We start from the raw sequence: 21121 nt of genomic DNA, 5'->3' as shown, positions 1-21121 counted from the left end.
GGAAGTCACTGATCATCACCGATGCTGGAAGTCACTGATCATCACTGATGCTGGAAGTCACTGATCATGGATGCTGGAAGACACTGATCATCACGGCTGCTGGAAGTCACTGATCATCACGGATGCTGGAAGTCACTGATCACAGATGCTGGAAGTCACTAATCATCATGGATGCTGGAAGTCACTGATCCTCATGGATGCTGGAAGTCACTGATCATCACTGACGCTGGAAGTCACTGATCATCACGAATGCTGGAAGTCACTGATCATCACGGATGCAGGAAGTCACTGTTCATCATGGATGCTGGAAGTCACTGATCATCATGGATGCTAGACGTCACTGATCATGGATGCTGGAAGTCACTGATCACAGATGCTGGCAGTCACTGAACATCACGGATGCTGGAAATCACTGATCACGGATGCTGGGAGTCACTGATCATCACGTATGCTGGAAGTCACTGATCCTCATGGGTGCTGGAAGTCACTGATCATCACTGATGCTGGAAGTCACTGATCATCACGGATGCTGGAAGTCACTGATCATCACGGATGCTGGAAGTCACTGATCACGGATGCTGGAAGTCACTGATCACGGATGCTGGAAGTCACTGATCACGGATGCCGGAAGTCACTGATCATCATGGATGCTGGAAGTCACTGATCATCACTGATGCTGGAAGTCACTGATCACGGATGCCGGGAGTCACTGATCATCACGGATGCTGGAAGTCACTGATCACGGATTCTGGAAGTCACTGATCATGATGCTGGAAGTCACTGATCATCATGGATGCTGGAAGTCACTGATCACAGATGCTGGAAGTCACTGATCATCAAGGATGCTGGAAGTCACTGACCATCACGGATGCTGGAAGTCACTGATCATGAATGCTGGAAGTCACTGTTCATCATGGATGCTGGAAGTCACTGATCATGGATGCTGGAAGTCACTGTTCATCATGGATGCTGGAAGTCACTGATCATCATGGATGCTAGACGTCACTGATCATCACGGATGCTGGAAGTCACTGATAAACATGGATTTTGGAAGTCACTGACCATCATGGATGCTCGAAGTCACTGACCATCACGGATGCTGGAAGACAGTGAACACGGATGCTGGAAGTCACTGATCATGATGCTGGAAGTCACTGATCATCATGGATGCTGGAAGTCACTGATCACAGATGCTGGAAGTCACTGATCATCAAGGATGCTGGACGTCACTGATCACGGATGCTGGAAGTCACTGATCACGGATGCTGGAAGTCACTGATCACGGATGCCGGAAGTCACTGATCATCATGGATGCTGGAAGTCACTGATCATCACTGATGCTGGAAGTCACTGATCATCATGGATGCCAGACGTCACTGATCACCGATGCTGGGAGTCACTGATCATCACGTATGCTGGAAGTCACTGATCACGGATTCTGGAAGTCACTGATCATGATGCTGGAAGTCACTGATCATCATGGATGCTGGAAGTCACTGATCACAGATGCTGGAAGTCACTGATCATCAAGGATGCTGGAAGTCACTGACCATCACGGATGCTGGAAGTCACTGATCATGAATGCTGGAAGTCACTGTTCATCATGGATGCTGGAAGTCACTGATCATGGATGCTTGAAGTCACTGTTCATCATGGATGCTGGAAGTCACTGATCATCATGGATGCTAGACGTCACTGATCACGGATGCAGGAAGTCACTGATCACGGATGCGGGAAGTCACTGATCATCATGGATGCAGGAATTCACTGATAGCGGATGCTGGATGTCACTGGTCATCACAGATGCCGGAAGTAACTGATCATTATGGATGCTGGAAGTCACTGATAATCATGGATTTTGGAAGTCACTGACCATCATGGATGCTCGAAGTCACTGACCATCACGGATGCTGGAAGACACTGATCATGATGCTGGAAGTCACTGAACATCATGGATGCTGGAAGTCACTGATCACGGATGCTGGGAGTCACTGATCATCACGTATGCTGGAAGTCACTGATCCTCATGGGTGCTGGAAGTCACTGATCATCACTGATGCTGGAAGTCACTGATCATCACGGATGCTGGAAGTCACTGATCACGGATGCTGGAAGTCACTGATCACGGATGCTGGAAGTCACTGATCACGGATGCCGGAAGTCACTGATCATCATGGATGCTGGAAGTCACTGACCATCACGTATGCTGGAAGTCACTGATCATGAATGCTGGAAGTCACTGTTCATCATTGATGCTGGAAGTCACTGATCATGGATGCTGGAAGTCACTGTTCATCATGGATGCTGGAAGTCACTGATCATCATGGATTTTGGAAGTCACTGACCATCATGGATGCACGAAGTCACTGACCATCACGGATGCTGGAAGACACTGATCATTATGCTGGAAGTCACTGAATATCATGGATGCTGGAAGTCACTGATCACGGATGCTGGAAGTCACTGATCATCACTGATGCTGGAACTCACTGATCACGGATGCCGGGAGTCACTGATCATCACGGATGCTGGAAGTCACTGATCACGGATTCTGGAAGTCACTGATCATGATGCTGGAAGTCAATGATCATCATGGATGCTGGAAGTCACTGATCACAGATGCTGGAAGTCACTGATCATCAAGGATGCTGGAAGTCACTGACCATCACGGATGCTGGAAGTCACTGATCGTCAAGGATGCTGGAAGTCACTGATCACAGATGCTGGAAGTCACTGATCACGGATGCAAGAAGTCACTGATCATCATGGATGCTGGAAGTCACTGATCATCACTGATGCTGGAAGTCACTGATCACGGATGCCGGAAGTCACTGATCATCACGGATGCAGGAAGTCACTGATCACGGATTCTGGAAGTCACTGATCATGATGCTAGAAGTCACTGATCATCATGGATGCTGGAAGTCACTGATCACAGATGCTGGAAGTCACTGATCATCAAGGATGCTGGAAGTCACTGATCACGGATGCTGGAAGTCACTGATCACGGATGCTGGAAGTCACTGATCACGGATGCCGGAAGTCACTGATCATCATGGATGCTGGAAGTCACTGATCATCATTGATGCTGGAAGTCACTGATCATCATGGATGCCAGACGTCACTGATCACGGATGCTGGGAGTCACTGATCATCACGTATGCTGGAAGTCACTGATCCTCATGGATGCTGGAAGTCACTGATCACGGATTCTGGAAGTCACTAATCATGATGCTGGAAGTCACTGATCATCATGGATGCTGGAAGTCACTGATCACAGATGCTGGAAGTCACTGATCATCAAGGATGCTGGAAGTCACTGACCATCACGGATGCTGGAAGTCACTGATCATGAATGCTGGAAGTCACTGTTCATCATGGATGCTGGAAGTCACTGATCATGGATGCTGGAAGTCACTGTTCATCATGGATGCTGGAAGTCACTGATCATCATGGATGCTAGACGTCACTGATCACGGATGCTGGATGTCACTGATCACGGATGCGGGAAGTCACTGATCATCATGGATGCAGGAATTCACTGATAGCGGATGCTGGATGTCACTGATCATCACAGATGCCGGAAGTAACTGATCATTATGGATACTGGAAGTCACTGATAATCATGGATTTTGGAAGTCACTGACCATCATGGATGCTCGAAGTCACTGACCATCACGGATGCTGGAAGACACTGATCATGATGCTGGAAGTCACTGAACATCATGGATGCTGGAAGTCACTGATCACGGATGCTGGGAGTCACTGATCATCACGTATGCTGGAAGTCACTGATCCTCATGGGTGCTGGAAGTCACTGATCATCACTGATGCTGGAAGTCACTGATCATCACGGATGCTGGAAGTCACTGATCATCACGGATGCTGGAAGTCACTGATCATCACTGATGCTGGAAGTCACTGATCACGGATGCCGGGAGTCACTGATCATCACGGATGCTGGAAGTCACTGATCACGGATTCTGGAAGTCACTGATCATGATGCTGGAAGTCACTGATCATCATGGATGCTGGAAGTCACTGATCACAGATGCTGGAAGTCACTGATCATCAAGGATGCTGGAAGTCACTGACCATCACGGATGCTGGAAGTCACTGATCATGAATGCTGGAAGTCACTGTTCATCATGGATGCTGGAAGTCACTGATCATGGATGCTGGAAGTCACTGTTCATCATGGATGCTGGAAGTCACTGATCATCATGGATGCTAGACGTCACTGATCATCACGGATGCTGGAAGTCACTGATAAACATGGATTTTGGAAGTCACTGACCATCATGGATGCTCGAAGTCACTGACCATCACGGATGCTGGAAGACAGTGATCACGGATGCTGGAAGTCACTGATCGTCAAGGATGCTGGAAATCACTGATCACGGATGCTGGGAGTCACTGATCATCACGTATGCTGGAAGTCACTGATCCTCATGGGTGCTGGAAGTCACTGATCATCACGGATGCTGGAAGTCACTGATCATCACCGATGCTGGAAGTCACTGATCATCACGGATGCTGGAAGTCACTGATCACGGATGCTGGAAGTCACTGATCACGGATGCTGGAAGTCACTGATCACGGATGCCGGAAGTCACTGATCATCACGGATGCTGGAAGTCACTGATCACGGATTCTGGAAGTCACTGATCATGATGCTGGAAGTCACTGATCATCATGGATGCTGGAAGTCACTGATCACAGATGCTGGAAGTCACTGATCATCAAGGATGCTGGAAGTCACTGACCATCACGGATGCTGGAAGTCACTGATCATGAATGCTGGAAGTCACTGTTCATCATGGATGCTGGAAGTCACTGATCATGGATGCTGGAAGTCACTGTTCATCATGGATGTTGGAAGTCACTGATCATCATGAATGCTAGACGTCACTGATCACGGATGCTGGAAGTCACTGATCACGGATGCGAGAAGTCACTGATCATCATGGATGCAGGAATTCACTGATAGCGGATGCTGGATGTCACTGATCATCACAGATGCCGGAAGTAACTGATCATTATGGATGCTGGAAGTCACTGATAATCATGGATTTTGGAAGTCACTGACCATCATGAATGCTGGAAGTCACTGAGCACGGATGCTGGGAGTCACTGATCATCACGTATGCTGGAAGTCACTGATCCTCATGGGTGCTGGAAGTCACTGATCATCACTGATGCTGGAAGTCACTGATCACTGATGCTGGAAGTCACTGATAATCATGGATTTTGGAAGTCACTGACCATCAGGGATGCACGAAGTCACTGACCATCACGGATGCTGGAAGACACTGATCATTATGCTGGAAGTCACTGAACATCATGGATGCTGGAAGTCACTGATCACAGATGCTAGAAGTCACTGATCATCACGGATGCTGGAAGTCACTGATCACGGATGCTGGAAGTCACTGATCACGGATGCTGGAAGTCACTGATCACGGATGCCGGAAGTCACTGATCATCATGGATGCTGGAAGTCACTGATCATCACTGATGCTGGAAGTCACTGATCATCACGGATGCTGGAAGTCACTGATCACGGATGCTGGAAGTCACTGATCACGGATGCTGGAAGTCACTGATCACGGATGCCGGAAGTCACTGATCATCATGGATGCTGGAAGTCACTGATCATCATGGATGCTAGACGTCACTCATCACGGATGCTGGAAGTCACTGATCACGGATGCGGGAAGTCACTGATCATCATGGATGCAGGAATTCACTGATAGCGGATGCTGGATGTTACTGATCATCACAGATGCCGGAAGTAACTGATCATTATGGATGCTGGAAGTCACTGATAATCATGGATTTTGGAAGTCACTGACCATCATGGATGCTCGAAGTCACTGACCATCACGGATGCTGGAAGACACTGATCATGATGCTGGAAGTCACTGAACATCATGGATGCTGGAAGTCACTGATCACGGATGCTGGGAGTCACTGATCATCACGTATGCTGGAAGTCACTGATCCTCATGGGTGCTGGAAGTCACTGATCATCACTGATGCTGGAAGTCACTGATCATCACGGATGCTGGAAGTCACTGATCATCACGGATGCTGGAAGTCACTGATCATCACTGATGCTGGAAGTCACTGATCACGGATGCCGGGAGTCACTGATCATCACGGATGCTGGAAGTCACTGATCACGGATTCTGGAAGTCACTGATCATGATGCTGGAAGTCACTGATCATCATGGATGCTGGAAGTCACTGATCACAGATGCTGGAAGTCACTGATCATCAAGGATGCTGGAAGTCACTGACCATCACGGATGCTGGAAGTCACTGATCATGAATGCTGGAAGTCACTGTTCATCATGGATGCTGGAAGTCACTGATCATGGATGCTGGAAGTCACTGTTCATCATGGATGCTGGAAGTCACTGATCATCATGGATGCTAGACGTCACTGATCATCACGGATGCTGGAAGTCACTGATAAACATGGATTTTGGAAGTCACTGACCATCATGGATGCTCGAAGTCACTGACCATCACGGATGCTGGAAGACAGTGATCACGGATGCTGGAAGTCACTGATCGTCAAGGATGCTGGAAATCACTGATCACGGATGCTGGGAGTCACTGATCATCACGTATGCTGGAAGTCACTGATCCTCATGGGTGCTGGAAGTCACTGATCATCACGGATGCTGGAAGTCACTGATCATCACCGATGCTGGAAGTCACTGATCATCACGGATGCTGGAAGTCACTGATCACGGATGCTGGAAGTCACTGATCACGGATGCTGGAAGTCACTGATCACGGATGCCGGAAGTCACTGATCATCACGGATGCTGGAAGTCACTGATCACGGATTCTGGAAGTCACTGATCATGATGCTGGAAGTCACTGATCATCATGGATGCTGGAAGTCACTGATCACAGATGCTGGAAGTCACTGATCATCAAGGATGCTGGAAGTCACTGACCATCACGGATGCTGGAAGTCACTGATCATGAATGCTGGAAGTCACTGTTCATCATGGATGCTGGAAGTCACTGATCATGGATGCTGGAAGTCACTGTTCATCATGGATGTTGGAAGTCACTGATCATCATGAATGCTAGACGTCACTGATCACGGATGCTGGAAGTCACTGATCACGGATGCGAGAAGTCACTGATCATCATGGATGCAGGAATTCACTGATAGCGGATGCTGGATGTCACTGATCATCACAGATGCCGGAAGTAACTGATCATTATGGATGCTGGAAGTCACTGATAATCATGGATTTTGGAAGTCACTGACCATCATGAATGCTGGAAGTCACTGAGCACGGATGCTGGGAGTCACTGATCATCACGTATGCTGGAAGTCACTGATCCTCATGGGTGCTGGAAGTCACTGATCATCACTGATGCTGGAAGTCACTGATCACTGATGCTGGAAGTCACTGATAATCATGGATTTTGGAAGTCACTGACCATCAGGGATGCACGAAGTCACTGACCATCACGGATGCTGGAAGACACTGATCATTATGCTGGAAGTCACTGAACATCATGGATGCTGGAAGTCACTGATCACAGATGCTAGAAGTCACTGATCATCACGGATGCTGGAAGTCACTGATCACGGATGCTGGAAGTCACTGATCACGGATGCTGGAAGTCACTGATCACGGATGCCGGAAGTCACTGATCATCATGGATGCTGGAAGTCACTGATCATCACTGATGCTGGAAGTCACTGATCATCACGGATGCTGGAAGTCACTGATCACGGATGCTGGAAGTCACTGATCACGGATGCTGGAAGTCACTGATCACGGATGCCGGAAGTCACTGATCATCATGGATGCTGGAAGTCACTGATCATCATGGATGCTAGACGTCACTCATCACGGATGCTGGAAGTCACTGATCACGGATGCGGGAAGTCACTGATCATCATGGATGCAGGAATTCACTGATAGCGGATGCTGGATGTTACTGATCATCACAGATGCCGGAAGTAACTGATCATTATGGATGCTGGAAGTCACTGATAATCATGGATTTTGGAAGTCACTGACCATCATGGATGCTCGAAGTCACTGACCATCACGGATGCTGGAAGACACTGATCATGATGCTGGAAGTCACTGAACATCATGGATGCTGGAAGTCACTGATCACGGATGCTGGGAGTCACTGATCATCACGTATGCTGGAAGTCACTGATCCTCATGGGTGCTGGAAGTCACTGATCATCACTGATGCTGGAAGTCACTGATCATCACGGATGCTGGAAGTCACTGATCATCACGGATGCTGGAAGTCACTGATCATCACTGATGCTGGAAGTCACTGATCACGGATGCCGGGAGTCACTGATCATCACGGATGCTGGAAGTAACTGATCACGGATTCTGGAAGTCACTGATCATGATGCTGGAAGTCACTGATCATCATGGATGCTGGAAGTCACTGATCACAGATGCTGGAAGTCACTGATCATCAAGGATGCTGGAAGTCACTGACCATCACGGATGCTGGAAGTCACTGATCATGAATGCTGGAAGTCACTGTTCATCATGGATGCTGGAAGTCACTGATCATGGATGCTGGAAGTCACTGTTCATCATGGATGCTGGAAGTCACTGATCATCATGGATGCTAGACGTCACTGATCATCACGGATGCTGGAAGTCACTGATAAACATGGATTTTGGAAGTCACTGACCATCATGGATGCTCGAAGTCACTGACCATCACGGATGCTGGAAGACAGTGATCACGGATGCTGGAAGTCACTGATCGTCAAGGATGCTGGAAATCATTGATCACGGATGCTGGGAGTCACTGATCATCACGTATGCTGGAAGTCACTGATCCTCATGGGTGCTGGAAGTCACTGATCATCACGGATGCTGGAAGTCACTGATCATCACGGATGCTGGAAGTCACTGATCATCACGGATGCTGGAAATCACTGATCACGGTTGCTGGAAGTCACTGATCACGAATGCTGGAAGTCACTGATCACGGATGCCGGAAGTCACTGATCATCACGGATGCTGGAAGTCACTGATCACGGATTCTGGAAGTCACTGATCATGATGCTGGAAGTCACTGATCATCATGGATGCTGGAAGTCACTGATCACAGATGCTGGAAGTCACTGATCATCAAGGATGCTGGAAGTCACTGACCATCACGGATGCTGGAAGTCACTGATCATGAATGCTGGAAGTCACTGTTCATCATGGATGCTGGAAGTCACTGATCATGGATGCTGGAAGTCACTGTTCATCATGGATGCTGGAAGTCACTGATCATCATGGATGCTAGACGTCACTGATCACGGATGCTGGAAGTCTCTGATCACGGATGCGAGAGGTCACTGATCATCATGGATGCTGGAAGTCACTGATCATCACTGATGCCGGAAGTCACTGATCATCACGGATGCTGGAAGTCACTGGTCACGGATTCTGGAAGTCACTGATCATGATGCTGGAAGTCACTGATCATCATGGATGCTGGAAGTCACTGATCACAGATGCTGGAAGTCACTGATCATCATGGATGCTGGAAGTCACTGATCATGGATGCTGGAAGTCACTGTTCATCATGGATGCTGGAAGTCACTGATCATCATGGATGCTAGACGTCACTGATCACGGATGCTGGAAGTCACTGATCACGGATGCGAGAAGTCACTGATCATCATGGATGCAGGACTTCACTGATAGCGGATGCTGGATGTCACTGATCATCACAGATGCCGGAAGTAACTGATCATTATGGATGCTGGAAGTCACTGATAATCATGGATTTTGGAAGTCACTGACCATCATGGATTCTGGAAGTCACTGATCACGGATGCTGGGAGTCACTGATCATCACGTATGCTGGAAGTCACTGATCCTCATGGGTGCTGGAAGTCACTGATCATCACTGATGCTGGAAGTCACTGATCATCACGGATGCTGGAAGTCACTGATCATCACGGATGCTGGAAGTCACTGATCACGGATGCTGGAAGTCACTGATAATCATGGATTTTGGAAGTCACTGACCATCATGGATGCACGAAGTCACTGACCATCACGGATGCTGGAAGACACTGATCATTATGCTGGAAGTCACTGAACATCATGGATGCTGGAAGTCACTGATCACAGATGCTAGAAGTCACTGATCATCACGGATGCTGGAAGTCACTGATCACGGATGCTGGAAGTCACTGATCACGGATGCTGGAAGTCACTGATCACGGATGCCGGAAGTCACTGATCATCATGGATGCTGGAAGTCTCTGATCATCACTGATGCTGGAAGTCACTGATCACAGATGCCGGAAGTCACTGATCATCACGGATGCTGGAAGTCACTGATCATCATGGATGCTGGAAGTCACTGATCACAGATGCTGGAAGTCACTGATCATCAAGGATGCTGGAAGTCACTGACCATCACGGATGCTGGAAGTCACTGATCATGAATGCTGGAAGTCACTGTTCATCATGGATGCTGGAAGTCACTGATCATGGATGCTGGAAGTCACTGTTCATCATGGATGCTGGAAGTCACTGAACATCATGGATGCTAGACGTCACTGATCACGGATGCTGGAAGTCACTGATCACGGATGCGGGAAGTCACTGATCATCATGGATGCAGGAATTCACTGATAGCGGATGCTGGATGTCACTGATCATCACAGATGCCGGAAGTAACTGATCATTATGGATGCTGGAAGTCACTGATAATCATGGATTTTGGAAGTCACTGACAATCATGGATGCTCGAAGTCACTGACCATCACGGATGCTGGAAGACACTGATCATGATGCTGGAAGTCACTGAACATCATGGATGCTGGAAGTCACTGATCACGGATGCTGGGAGTCACTGATCATCACGTATGCTGGAAGTCACTGATCCTCATGGGTGCTGGAAGTCACTGATCATCACTGATGCTGGAAGTCACTGATCATCACGGATGCTGGAAGTCACTGATCATCACGGATGCTGGAAGTCACTGATCACGGATGCTGGAAGTCACTGATCACGGATGCCGGAAGTCACTGATCATCATGGATGCTGGAAGTCACTGACTATCACGGATGCTGGAAGTCACTGATCATGAATGCTGGAAGTCACTGTTCATCATTGATGCTGGAAGTCACTGATCATGGATGCTGGAAGTCACTGTTCATCATGGATGCTGGAAGTCACTGATCATCATGGATTTTGGAAGTCACTGACCATCATGGATGCACGAAGTCACTGACCATCACGGATGCTGGAAGACACTGATCATTATGCTGGAAGTCACTGAACATCATGGATGCTGGAAGTCACTGATCACAGATGCTAGAAGTCACTGATCATCATGGATGCTGGAAGTCACTGATCACGGATGCTGGAAGTCACTGATCACGGATGCTGGAAGTCACTGATCACGGATGCCGGAAGTCACTGATCATCATGGATGCTGGAAGTCACTGATCATCACTGATGCTGGAAGTCACTGATCACGGATGCCGGAAGTCACTGATCATCACGGATGCTGGAAGTCACTGATCACGGATTCTGGAAGTCACTGATCATGATGCTGGAAGTCACTGATCATCATGGATGCTGGAAGTCACTGATCACAGATGCTGGAAGTCACTGATCATCAAGGATGCTGGAAGTCACTGACCATCACGGATGCTGGAAGTCACTGATCATGAATGCTGGAAGTCACTGTTCATCATGGATGCTGGAAGTCACTGATCATGGATGCTGGAAGTCACTGTTCATCATGGATGCTGGAAGTCACTGAACATCATGGATGCTAGACGTCACTGATCACGGATGCTGGAAGTCACTGATCACGGATGCGGGAAGTCACTGATCATCATGGATGCAGGAATTCACTGATAGCGGATGCTGGATGTCACTGATCATCACAGATGCCGGAAGTAACTGATCATGAATGCTGGAAGTCACTGTTCATCATGGATTTTGGAAGTCACTGACAATCATGGATGCTCGAAGTCACTGACCATCACGGATGCTGGAAGACACTGATCATGATGCTGGAAGTCACTGAACATCATGGACGCTGGAAGTCACTGATCACGGATGCTGGGAGTCACTGATCATCACGTATGCTGGAAGTCACTGATCCTCATGGGTGCTGGAAGTCACTGATCATCACTGATGCTGGAAGTCACTGATCATCACGGATGCTGGAAGTCACTGATCATCACGGATGCTGGAAGTCACTGATCACGGATGCTGGAAGTCACTGATCACGGATGCTGGAAGTCACTGATCACGGATGCCGGAAGTCACTGATCATCATGGATGCTGGAAGTCACTGACCATCACGGATGCTGGAAGTCACTGATCTTGAATGCTGGAAGTCACTGTTCATCATGGATGCTGGAAGTCACTGATCATGGATGCTGGAAGTCACTGTTCATCATGGATGCTGGAAGTCACTGATCATCATGGATGCTAGACGTCACTGATCACGGATGCTGGGAGTCACTGATCATCACGTATGCTGGAAGTCACTGATCCTCATGGATGCTGGAAGTCACTGATCATCACTGACGCTGGAAGTCACTGATCATCACGGATGCTGGAAGTCACTGATCATCACGGATGCTGGAAGTCACTGATTACGGATGCTGGAAGACACTGATCATCACGGATGCTGGAAGTCACTGATCATCACGGATGCTGGAAGTCACTGATCAAGGATGCTGGAATTCACTAATCATCATGGATGCTGTAAGTCACTGACCATCATGGATGCTTTAAGTCACTGATCACGGATGCTGGAAGTCACTGATGATCACGGATGCTGGAAGTCACGGATCACGGATGCTGGAAGACTCTGATCTTCACGGATTCTGGAAGTCACTGATCATCACGGATGCTGGAAGTCACTGATAAACATGGATTTTGGAAGTCACTGACCATCATGGATGCTCGAAGTCACTGACCATCACGGATGCTGGAAGACAGTGATCACGGATGCTGGAAGTCACTGATCGTCAAGGATGCTGGAAATCACTGATCACGGATGCTGGGAGTCATTGATCATCACGTATGCTGGAAGTCACTGATCCTCATGGGTGCTGGAAGTCACTGATCATCACTGATGCTGGAAGTCACTGATCATCACGGATGCTGGAAGTCACTGATCATCACGGATGCTGGAAGTCACTGATCACGGATGCTGGAAGTCACTGATCACGGATGCTGGAAGTCACTGATCACGGATGCCGGAAGTCACTGATCATCACGGATGCTGGAAGTCACTGATCACAGATTCTGGAAGTCACTGATCATGATGCTGGAAGTCACTGATCATCATGGATGCTGGAAGTCACTGATCACAGATGCTGGAAGTCACTGATCATCAAGGATGCTGGAAGTCACTGACCATCACGGATGCTGGAAGTCACTGATCATGAATGCTGGAAGTCACTGTTCATCATGGATGCTGGAAGTCACTGATCATGGATGCTGGAAGTCACTGTTCATCATGGATGCTGGAAGTCACTGAACATCATGGATGCTAGACGTCACTGATCACGGATGCTGGAAGTCACTGATCACGGATGCGAGAAGTCACTGATCATCATGGATGCAGGAATTCACTGATAGCGGATGCTGGATGTCACTGATCATCACAGATGCCGGAAGTAACTGATCATTATGGATGCTGGAAGTCACTGATAATCATGGATTTTGGAAGTCACTGACCATCATGGATGCTGGAAGTCACTGATCACGGATGCTGGGAGTCACTGATCATCACGTATGCTGGAAGTCACTGATTCTCATGGGTGCTGGAAGTCACTGATCATCACTGATGCTGGAAGTCACTGATCATCACGGATGCTGGAAGTCACTGATCATCACGGATGCTGGAAGTCACTGATCACGGATGCTGGAAGTCACTGATCACGGATGCTGGAAGTCACTGATCACGGATGCCGGAAGTCACTGATCATCATGGATGCTGGAAGTCACTGATCACAGATGCTGGAAGTCACTGATCATCAAGGATGCTGAAAGTCACTGACCATCACGGATGCTGGAAGTCACTGATCATGAATGCTGGAAGTCACTGTTCATCATGGATGCTGGAAGTCACTGATCATGGATGCTGGAAGTCACTGTTCATCATGGATGCTGGAAGTCACTGATCATCATGGATGCTAGACGTCACTGATCACGGATGCTGGAAGTCACTGATCACGGATGCGAGAATTCACTGATCATCATGGATGCAGGAATTCACTGATAGCGGATGCTGGATGTCACTGATCATCACAGATGCCGGAAGTAACTGATCATTATGGATGCTGGAAGTCACTGATAATCATGGATTTTGGACGTCACTGACCATCATGGATGCTGGAAGTCACTGATCACGGATGCTGGGAGTCACTGATCATCACGTATGCTGGAAGTCACTGATCCTCATGGGTGCTGGAAGTCACTGATCATCACTGATTCTGGAAGTCACTGATCATCACGGATGCTGGAAGTCACTGATCATCACGGATGCTGGAAGTCACTGATCACGGATGCTGGAAGTCACTGATAATCATGGATTTTGGAAGTCACTGACCATCATGGATGCACGAAGTCACTGACCATCACGGATGCTGGAAGACACTGATCATTATGCTGGAAGTCACTGAACATCATGGATGCTGGAAGTCACTGATCACAGATGCTAGAAGTCACTGATCATCACGAATGCTGGAAGTCACTGATCACGGATGCTGGAAGTCACTGATCACGGATGCTGGAAGTCACTGATCACGGATGCCGGAAGTCACTGATCATCATGGATGCTGGAAGTCACTGATCATCACTGATGCTGGAAGTCACTGATCATGGATGCCGGAAGTCACTGATCATCACGGATGCTCGAAGTCACTGATCACGGATTCTGGAAGTCACTGATCATCATGGATGCTGGAAGTCACTGATCACAGATGCTGGAAGTCACTGATCATCAAGGATGCTGGAAGTCACTGACCATCACGGATGCAGGAAGTCACTGATCATGAATGCTGGAAGTCACTGTTCATCATGGATGCTGGAAGTCACTGATCATGGATGCTGGAAGTCACTGTTCATCATGGATGCTGGAAGTCACTGAACATCATGGATGCTAGACGTCACTGATCACGGATGCTGGAAGTCACTGATCACGGATGCGGGAAGTCACTGATCATCATGAATGCAGGAATTCACTGATAGCGGATGCTGGATGTCACTGATCATCACAGATGCCGGAAGTAACTGATCATTATGGATGCTGGAAGTCACTGATAATCATGGATTTTGGAAGTCACTGACAATCATGGATGCTCGAAGTCACTGACCATCACGGATGCTGGAAGACACTGATCATGATGCTGGAAGTCACTGAACATCATGGATGCTGGTAGTCACTGATCACGGATGCTGGGAGTCACTGATCATCACGTATGCTGGAAGTCACTGATCCTCATGGGTGCTGGAAGTCACTGATCAACACTGATGCTGGAAGTCACTGATCATCACGGATGCTGGAAGTCACTGATCATCACGGATGCTGGAAGTCACTGATCACGGATGCTGGAAGTCACTGATCACGGATGCTGGAAGTCACTGATCACGGATGCCGGAAGTCACTGATCATCATGGATGCTGGAAGTCACTGACCATCACGGATGCTGGAAGTCACTGATCATGATGCTGGAAGTCACTGATCATCATGGATGCTGGAAGTCACTGATCACAGATGCTGGAAGTCACTGATCATCAAGGATGCTGGAAGTCACTGACCATCACGGATGCTGGAAGTCACTGATCATGAATGCTGGAAGTCACTGTTCATCATGGATGCTGGAAGTCACTGATCATGGATGCTGGAAGTCACTGTTCATCATGGATGCTGGAAGTCACTGAACATCATGGATGCTAGACGTCACTGATCACGGATGCTGGAAGTCACTGATCACGGATGCGAGAAGTCACTGATCATCATGGATGCAGGAATTCACTGATAGCGGATGCTGGATGTCACTGATCATCACAGATGCCGGAAGTAACTGATCATTATGGATGCTGGAAGTCACTGATAATCATGGATTTTGGAAGTCACTGACCATCATGGATGCTGGAAGTCACTGATCACGGATGCTGGGAGTCACTGATCATCACGTATGCTGGAAGTCACTGATTCTCATGGGTGCTGGAAGTCACTGATCATCACTGATGCTGGAAGTCACTGATCATCACGGATGCTGGAAGTCACTGATCATCACGGATGCTGGAAGTCACTGATCACGGATGCTGGAAGTCACTGATCACGGATGCTGGAAGTCACTGATCACGGATGCCGGAAGTCACTGATCATCATGGATGCTGGAAGTCACTGATCACAGATGCTGGAAGTCACTGATCATCAAGGATGCTGAAAGTCACTGACCATCACGGATGCTGGAAGTCACTGATCATGAATGCTGGAAGTCACTGTTCATCATGGATGCTGGAAGTCACTGATCATGGATGCTGGAAGTCACTGTTCATCATGGATGCTGGAAGTCACTGATCATCATGGATGCTAGACGTCACTGATCACGGATGCTGGAAGTCACTGATCACGGATGCGAGAATTCACTGATCATCATGGATGCAGGAATTCACTGATAGCGGATGCTGGATGTCACTGATCATCACAGATGCCGGAAGTAACTGATCATTATGGATGCTGGAAGTCACTGATAATCATGGATTTTGGACGTCACTGACCATCATGGATGCTGGAAGTCACTGATCACGGATGCTGGGAGTCACTGATCATCACGTATGCTGGAAGTCACTGATCCTCATGGGTGCTGGAAGTCACTGATCATCACTGATTCTGGAAGTCACTGATCATCACGGATGCTGGAAGTCACTGATCATCACGGATGCTGGAAGTCACTGATCACGGATGCTGGAAGTCACTGATAATCATGGATTTTGGAAGTCACTGACCATCATGGATGCACGAAGTCACTGACCATCACGGATGCTGGAAGACACTGATCATTATGCTGGAAGTCACTGAACATCATGGATGCTGGAAGTCACTGATCACAGATGCTAGAAGTCACTGATCATCACGAATGCTGGAAGTCACTGATCACGGATGCTGGAAGTCACTGATCACGGATGCTGGAAGTCACTGATCACGGATGCCGGAAGTCACTGATCATCATGGATGCTGGAAGTCACTGATCATCACTGATGCTGGAAGTCACTGATCATGGATGCCGGAAGTCACTGATCATCACGGATGCTCGAAGTCACTGATCACGGATTCTGGAAGTCACTGATCATCATGGATGCTGGAAGTCACTGATCACAGATGCTGGAAGTCACTGATCTTCAAGGATGCTGGAAGTCACTGACCATCACGGATGCAGGAAGTCACTGATCATGAATGCTGGAAGTCACTGTTCATCATGGATGCTGGAAGTCACTGATCATGGATGCTGGAAGTCACTGTTCATCATGGATGCTGGAAGTCACTGAACATCATGGATGCTAGACGTCACTGATCACGGATGCTGGAAGTCACTGATCACGGATGCGGGAAGTCACTGATCATCATGAATGCAGGAATTCACTGATAGCGGATGCTGGATGTCACTGATCATCACAGATGCCGGAAGTAACTGATCATTATGGATGCTGGAAGTCACTGATAATCATGGATTTTGGAAGTCACTGACAATCATGGATGCTCGAAGTCACTGACCATCACGGATGCTGGAAGACACTGATCATGATGCTGGAAGTCACTGAACATCATGGATGCTGGTAGTCACTGATCACGGATGCTGGGAGTCACTGATCATCACGTATGCTGGAAGTCACTGATCCTCATGGGTGCTGGAAGTCACTGATCAACACTGATGCTGGAAGTCACTGATCATCACGGATGCTGGAAGTCACTGATCATCACGGATGCTGGAAGTCACTGATCACGGATGCTGGAAGTCACTGATCACGGATGCTGGAAGTCACTGATCACGGATGCCGGAAGTCACTGATCATCATGGATGCTGGAAGTCACTGACCATCACGGATGCTGGAAGTCACTGATCATGAATGCTGGAAGTCACTGTTCATCATGGATGCTGGAAGTCACTGATCATGGATGCTGGAAGTCACTGTTCATCATGGATGCTGGAAGTCACTGATCATCATGGATGCTAGACGTCACTGATCACGGATGCTGGGAGTCACTTATCATCACATATGCTGGAAGTCACTGATCCTCATGGATGCTGGAAGTCACTGATCATCACTGACGCTGGAAGTCACTGATCATCACGGATGCTGGAAGTCACTGATCATCACGGATGCTGGAAGTCACTGATCATCACGGATGCTGGAAGACACTGATCATCACGGATGCTGGAAGTCACTGATCAAGGATGCTGGAAGTCACTGATCACGGATTCTGGAAGTCACTGATCATGATGCTGGAAGTCACTGATCATCATGGATGCTGGAAGTCACTGATCACAGATGCTGGAAGTCACTGATCATCAAGGATGCTGGAAGTCACTGACCATCACGGATGCTGGAAGTCACTGATCATGAATGCTGGAAGTCACTGTTCATCATGGATGCTGGAAGTCACTGATCATGGATGCTGGAAGTCACTGTTCATCATGGATGCTGGAAGTCACTGATCATCATGGATGCTAGACGTCACTGATCACGGATGCTGGAAGTCACTGATCACGGATGCGAGAAGTCACTGATCATCATGGATGCAGGAATTCACTGATAGCGGATGCTGGATGTCACTGATCATCACAGATGCCGGAAGTAACTGATCATTATGGATGCTGGAAGTCACTGATAATCATGGATTTTGGAAGTCACTGACCATCATGGATGCTGGAAGTCACTGATCACGGATGCTGGGAGTCACTGATCATCACGTATGCTGGAAGTCACTGATTCTCATGGGTGCTGGAAGTCACTGATCATCACTGATGCTGGAAGTCACTGATCATCACGGATGCTGGAAGTCACTGATCATCACGGATGCTGGAAGTCACTGATCACGGATGCTGGAAGTCACTGATCACGGATGCCGGAAGTCACTGATCATCATGGATGCTGGAAGTCACTGATCACAGATGCTGGAAGTCACTGATCATCAAGGATGCTGAAAGTCACTGACCATCACGGATGCTGGAAGTCACTGATCATGAATGCTGGAAGTCACTGTTCATCATGGATGCTGGAAGTCACTGATCATGGATGCTGGAAGTCACTGTTCATCATGGATGCTGGAAGTCACTGATCATCATGGATGCTAGACGTCACTGATCACGGATGCTGGAAGTCACTGATCACGGATGCGAGAAGTCACTGATCATCATGGATGCAGGAATTCACTGATAGCGGATGCTGGATGTCACTGATCATCACAGATGCCGGAAGTAACTGATCATTATGGATGCTGGAAGTCACTGATAATCATGGATTTTGGAAGTCACTGACCATCATGGATGCTGGAAGTCACTGATCACGGATGCTGGGAGTCACTGATCATCACGTATGCTGGAAGTCACTGATCCTCATGGGTGCTGGAAGTCACTGATCATCACTGATTCTGGAAGTCACTGATCATCACGGATGCTGGAAGTCACTGATCATCACGGATGCTGGAAGTCACTGATCACGGATGCTGGAAGTCACTGATAATCATGGATTTTGGAAGTCACTGACCATCATGGATGCACGAAGTCACTGACCATCACGGATGCTGGAAGACACTGATCATTATGCTGGAAGTCACTGAACATCATGGATGCTGGAAGTCACTGATCACAGATGCTAGAAGTCACTGATCATCACGAATGCTGGAAGTCACTGATCACGGATGCTGGAAGTCACTGATCACGGATGCTGGAAGTCACTGATCACGGATGCCGGAAGTCACTGATCATCATGGATGCTGGAAGTCACTGATCATCACTGCTGCTGGAAGTCACTGATCATGGATGCCGGAAGTCACTGATCATCACGGATGCTCGAAGTCACTGATCACGGATTCTGGAAGTCACTGATCATCATGGATGCTGGAAGTCACTGATCACAGATGCTGGAAGTCACTGATCATCAAGGATGCTGGAAGTCACTGACCATCACGGATGCTGGAAGTCACTGATCATGAATGCTGGAAGTCACTGTTCATCATGGATGCTGGAAGTCACTGATCATGGATGCTGGAAGTCACTGTTCATCATGGATGCTGGAAGTCACTGAACATCATGGATGCTAGACGTCACTGATCACGGATGCTGGAAGTCACTGATCACGGATGCGGGAAGTCACTGATCATCATGAATGCAGGAATTCACTGATAGCGGATGCTGGATGTCACTGATCATCACAGATGCCGGAAGTAACTGATCATTATGGATGCTGGAAGTCACTGATAATCATGGATTTTGGAAGTCACTGACAATCATGGATGCTCGAAGTCACTGACCATCACGGATGCTGGAAGACACTGATCATGATGCTGGAAGTCACTGAACATCATGGATGCTGGTAGTCACTGATCACGGATGCTGGGAGTCACTGATCATCACGTATGCTGGAAGTCACTGATCCTCATGGGTGCTGGAAGTCACTGATCAACACTGATGCTGGAAGTCACTGATCATCACGGATGCTGGAAGTCACTGATCATCACGGATGCTGGAAGTCACTGATCACGGATGCTGGACGTCACTGATCACGGATGCTGGAAGTCACTGATCACGGATGCCGGAAGTCACTGATCATCATGGATGCTGGAAGTCACTGACCATCACGGATGCTGGAAGTCACTGATCATGAATGCTGGAAGTCACTGTTCATCATGGATGCTGGAAGTCACTGATCATGGATGCTGGAAGTCACTGTTCATCATGGATGCTGGAAGTCACTGATCATCATGGATGCTAGACGTCACTGATCACGGATGCTGGGAGTCACTTATCATCACATATGCTGGAAGTCACTGATCCTCATGGATGCTGGAAGTCACTGATCATCACTGACGCTGGAAGTC

The sequence above is a fragment of the Hypanus sabinus genome, chromosome 13 (genome assembly GCF_030144855.1).
Source record: "Hypanus sabinus isolate sHypSab1 chromosome 13, sHypSab1.hap1, whole genome shotgun sequence".
Classification (NCBI taxonomy): domain Eukaryota; kingdom Metazoa; phylum Chordata; class Chondrichthyes; order Myliobatiformes; family Dasyatidae; genus Hypanus; species Hypanus sabinus.
The sequence above is the reverse complement of the archived record's forward strand: the minus strand, read 5'-3'. Positions refer to the sequence as shown.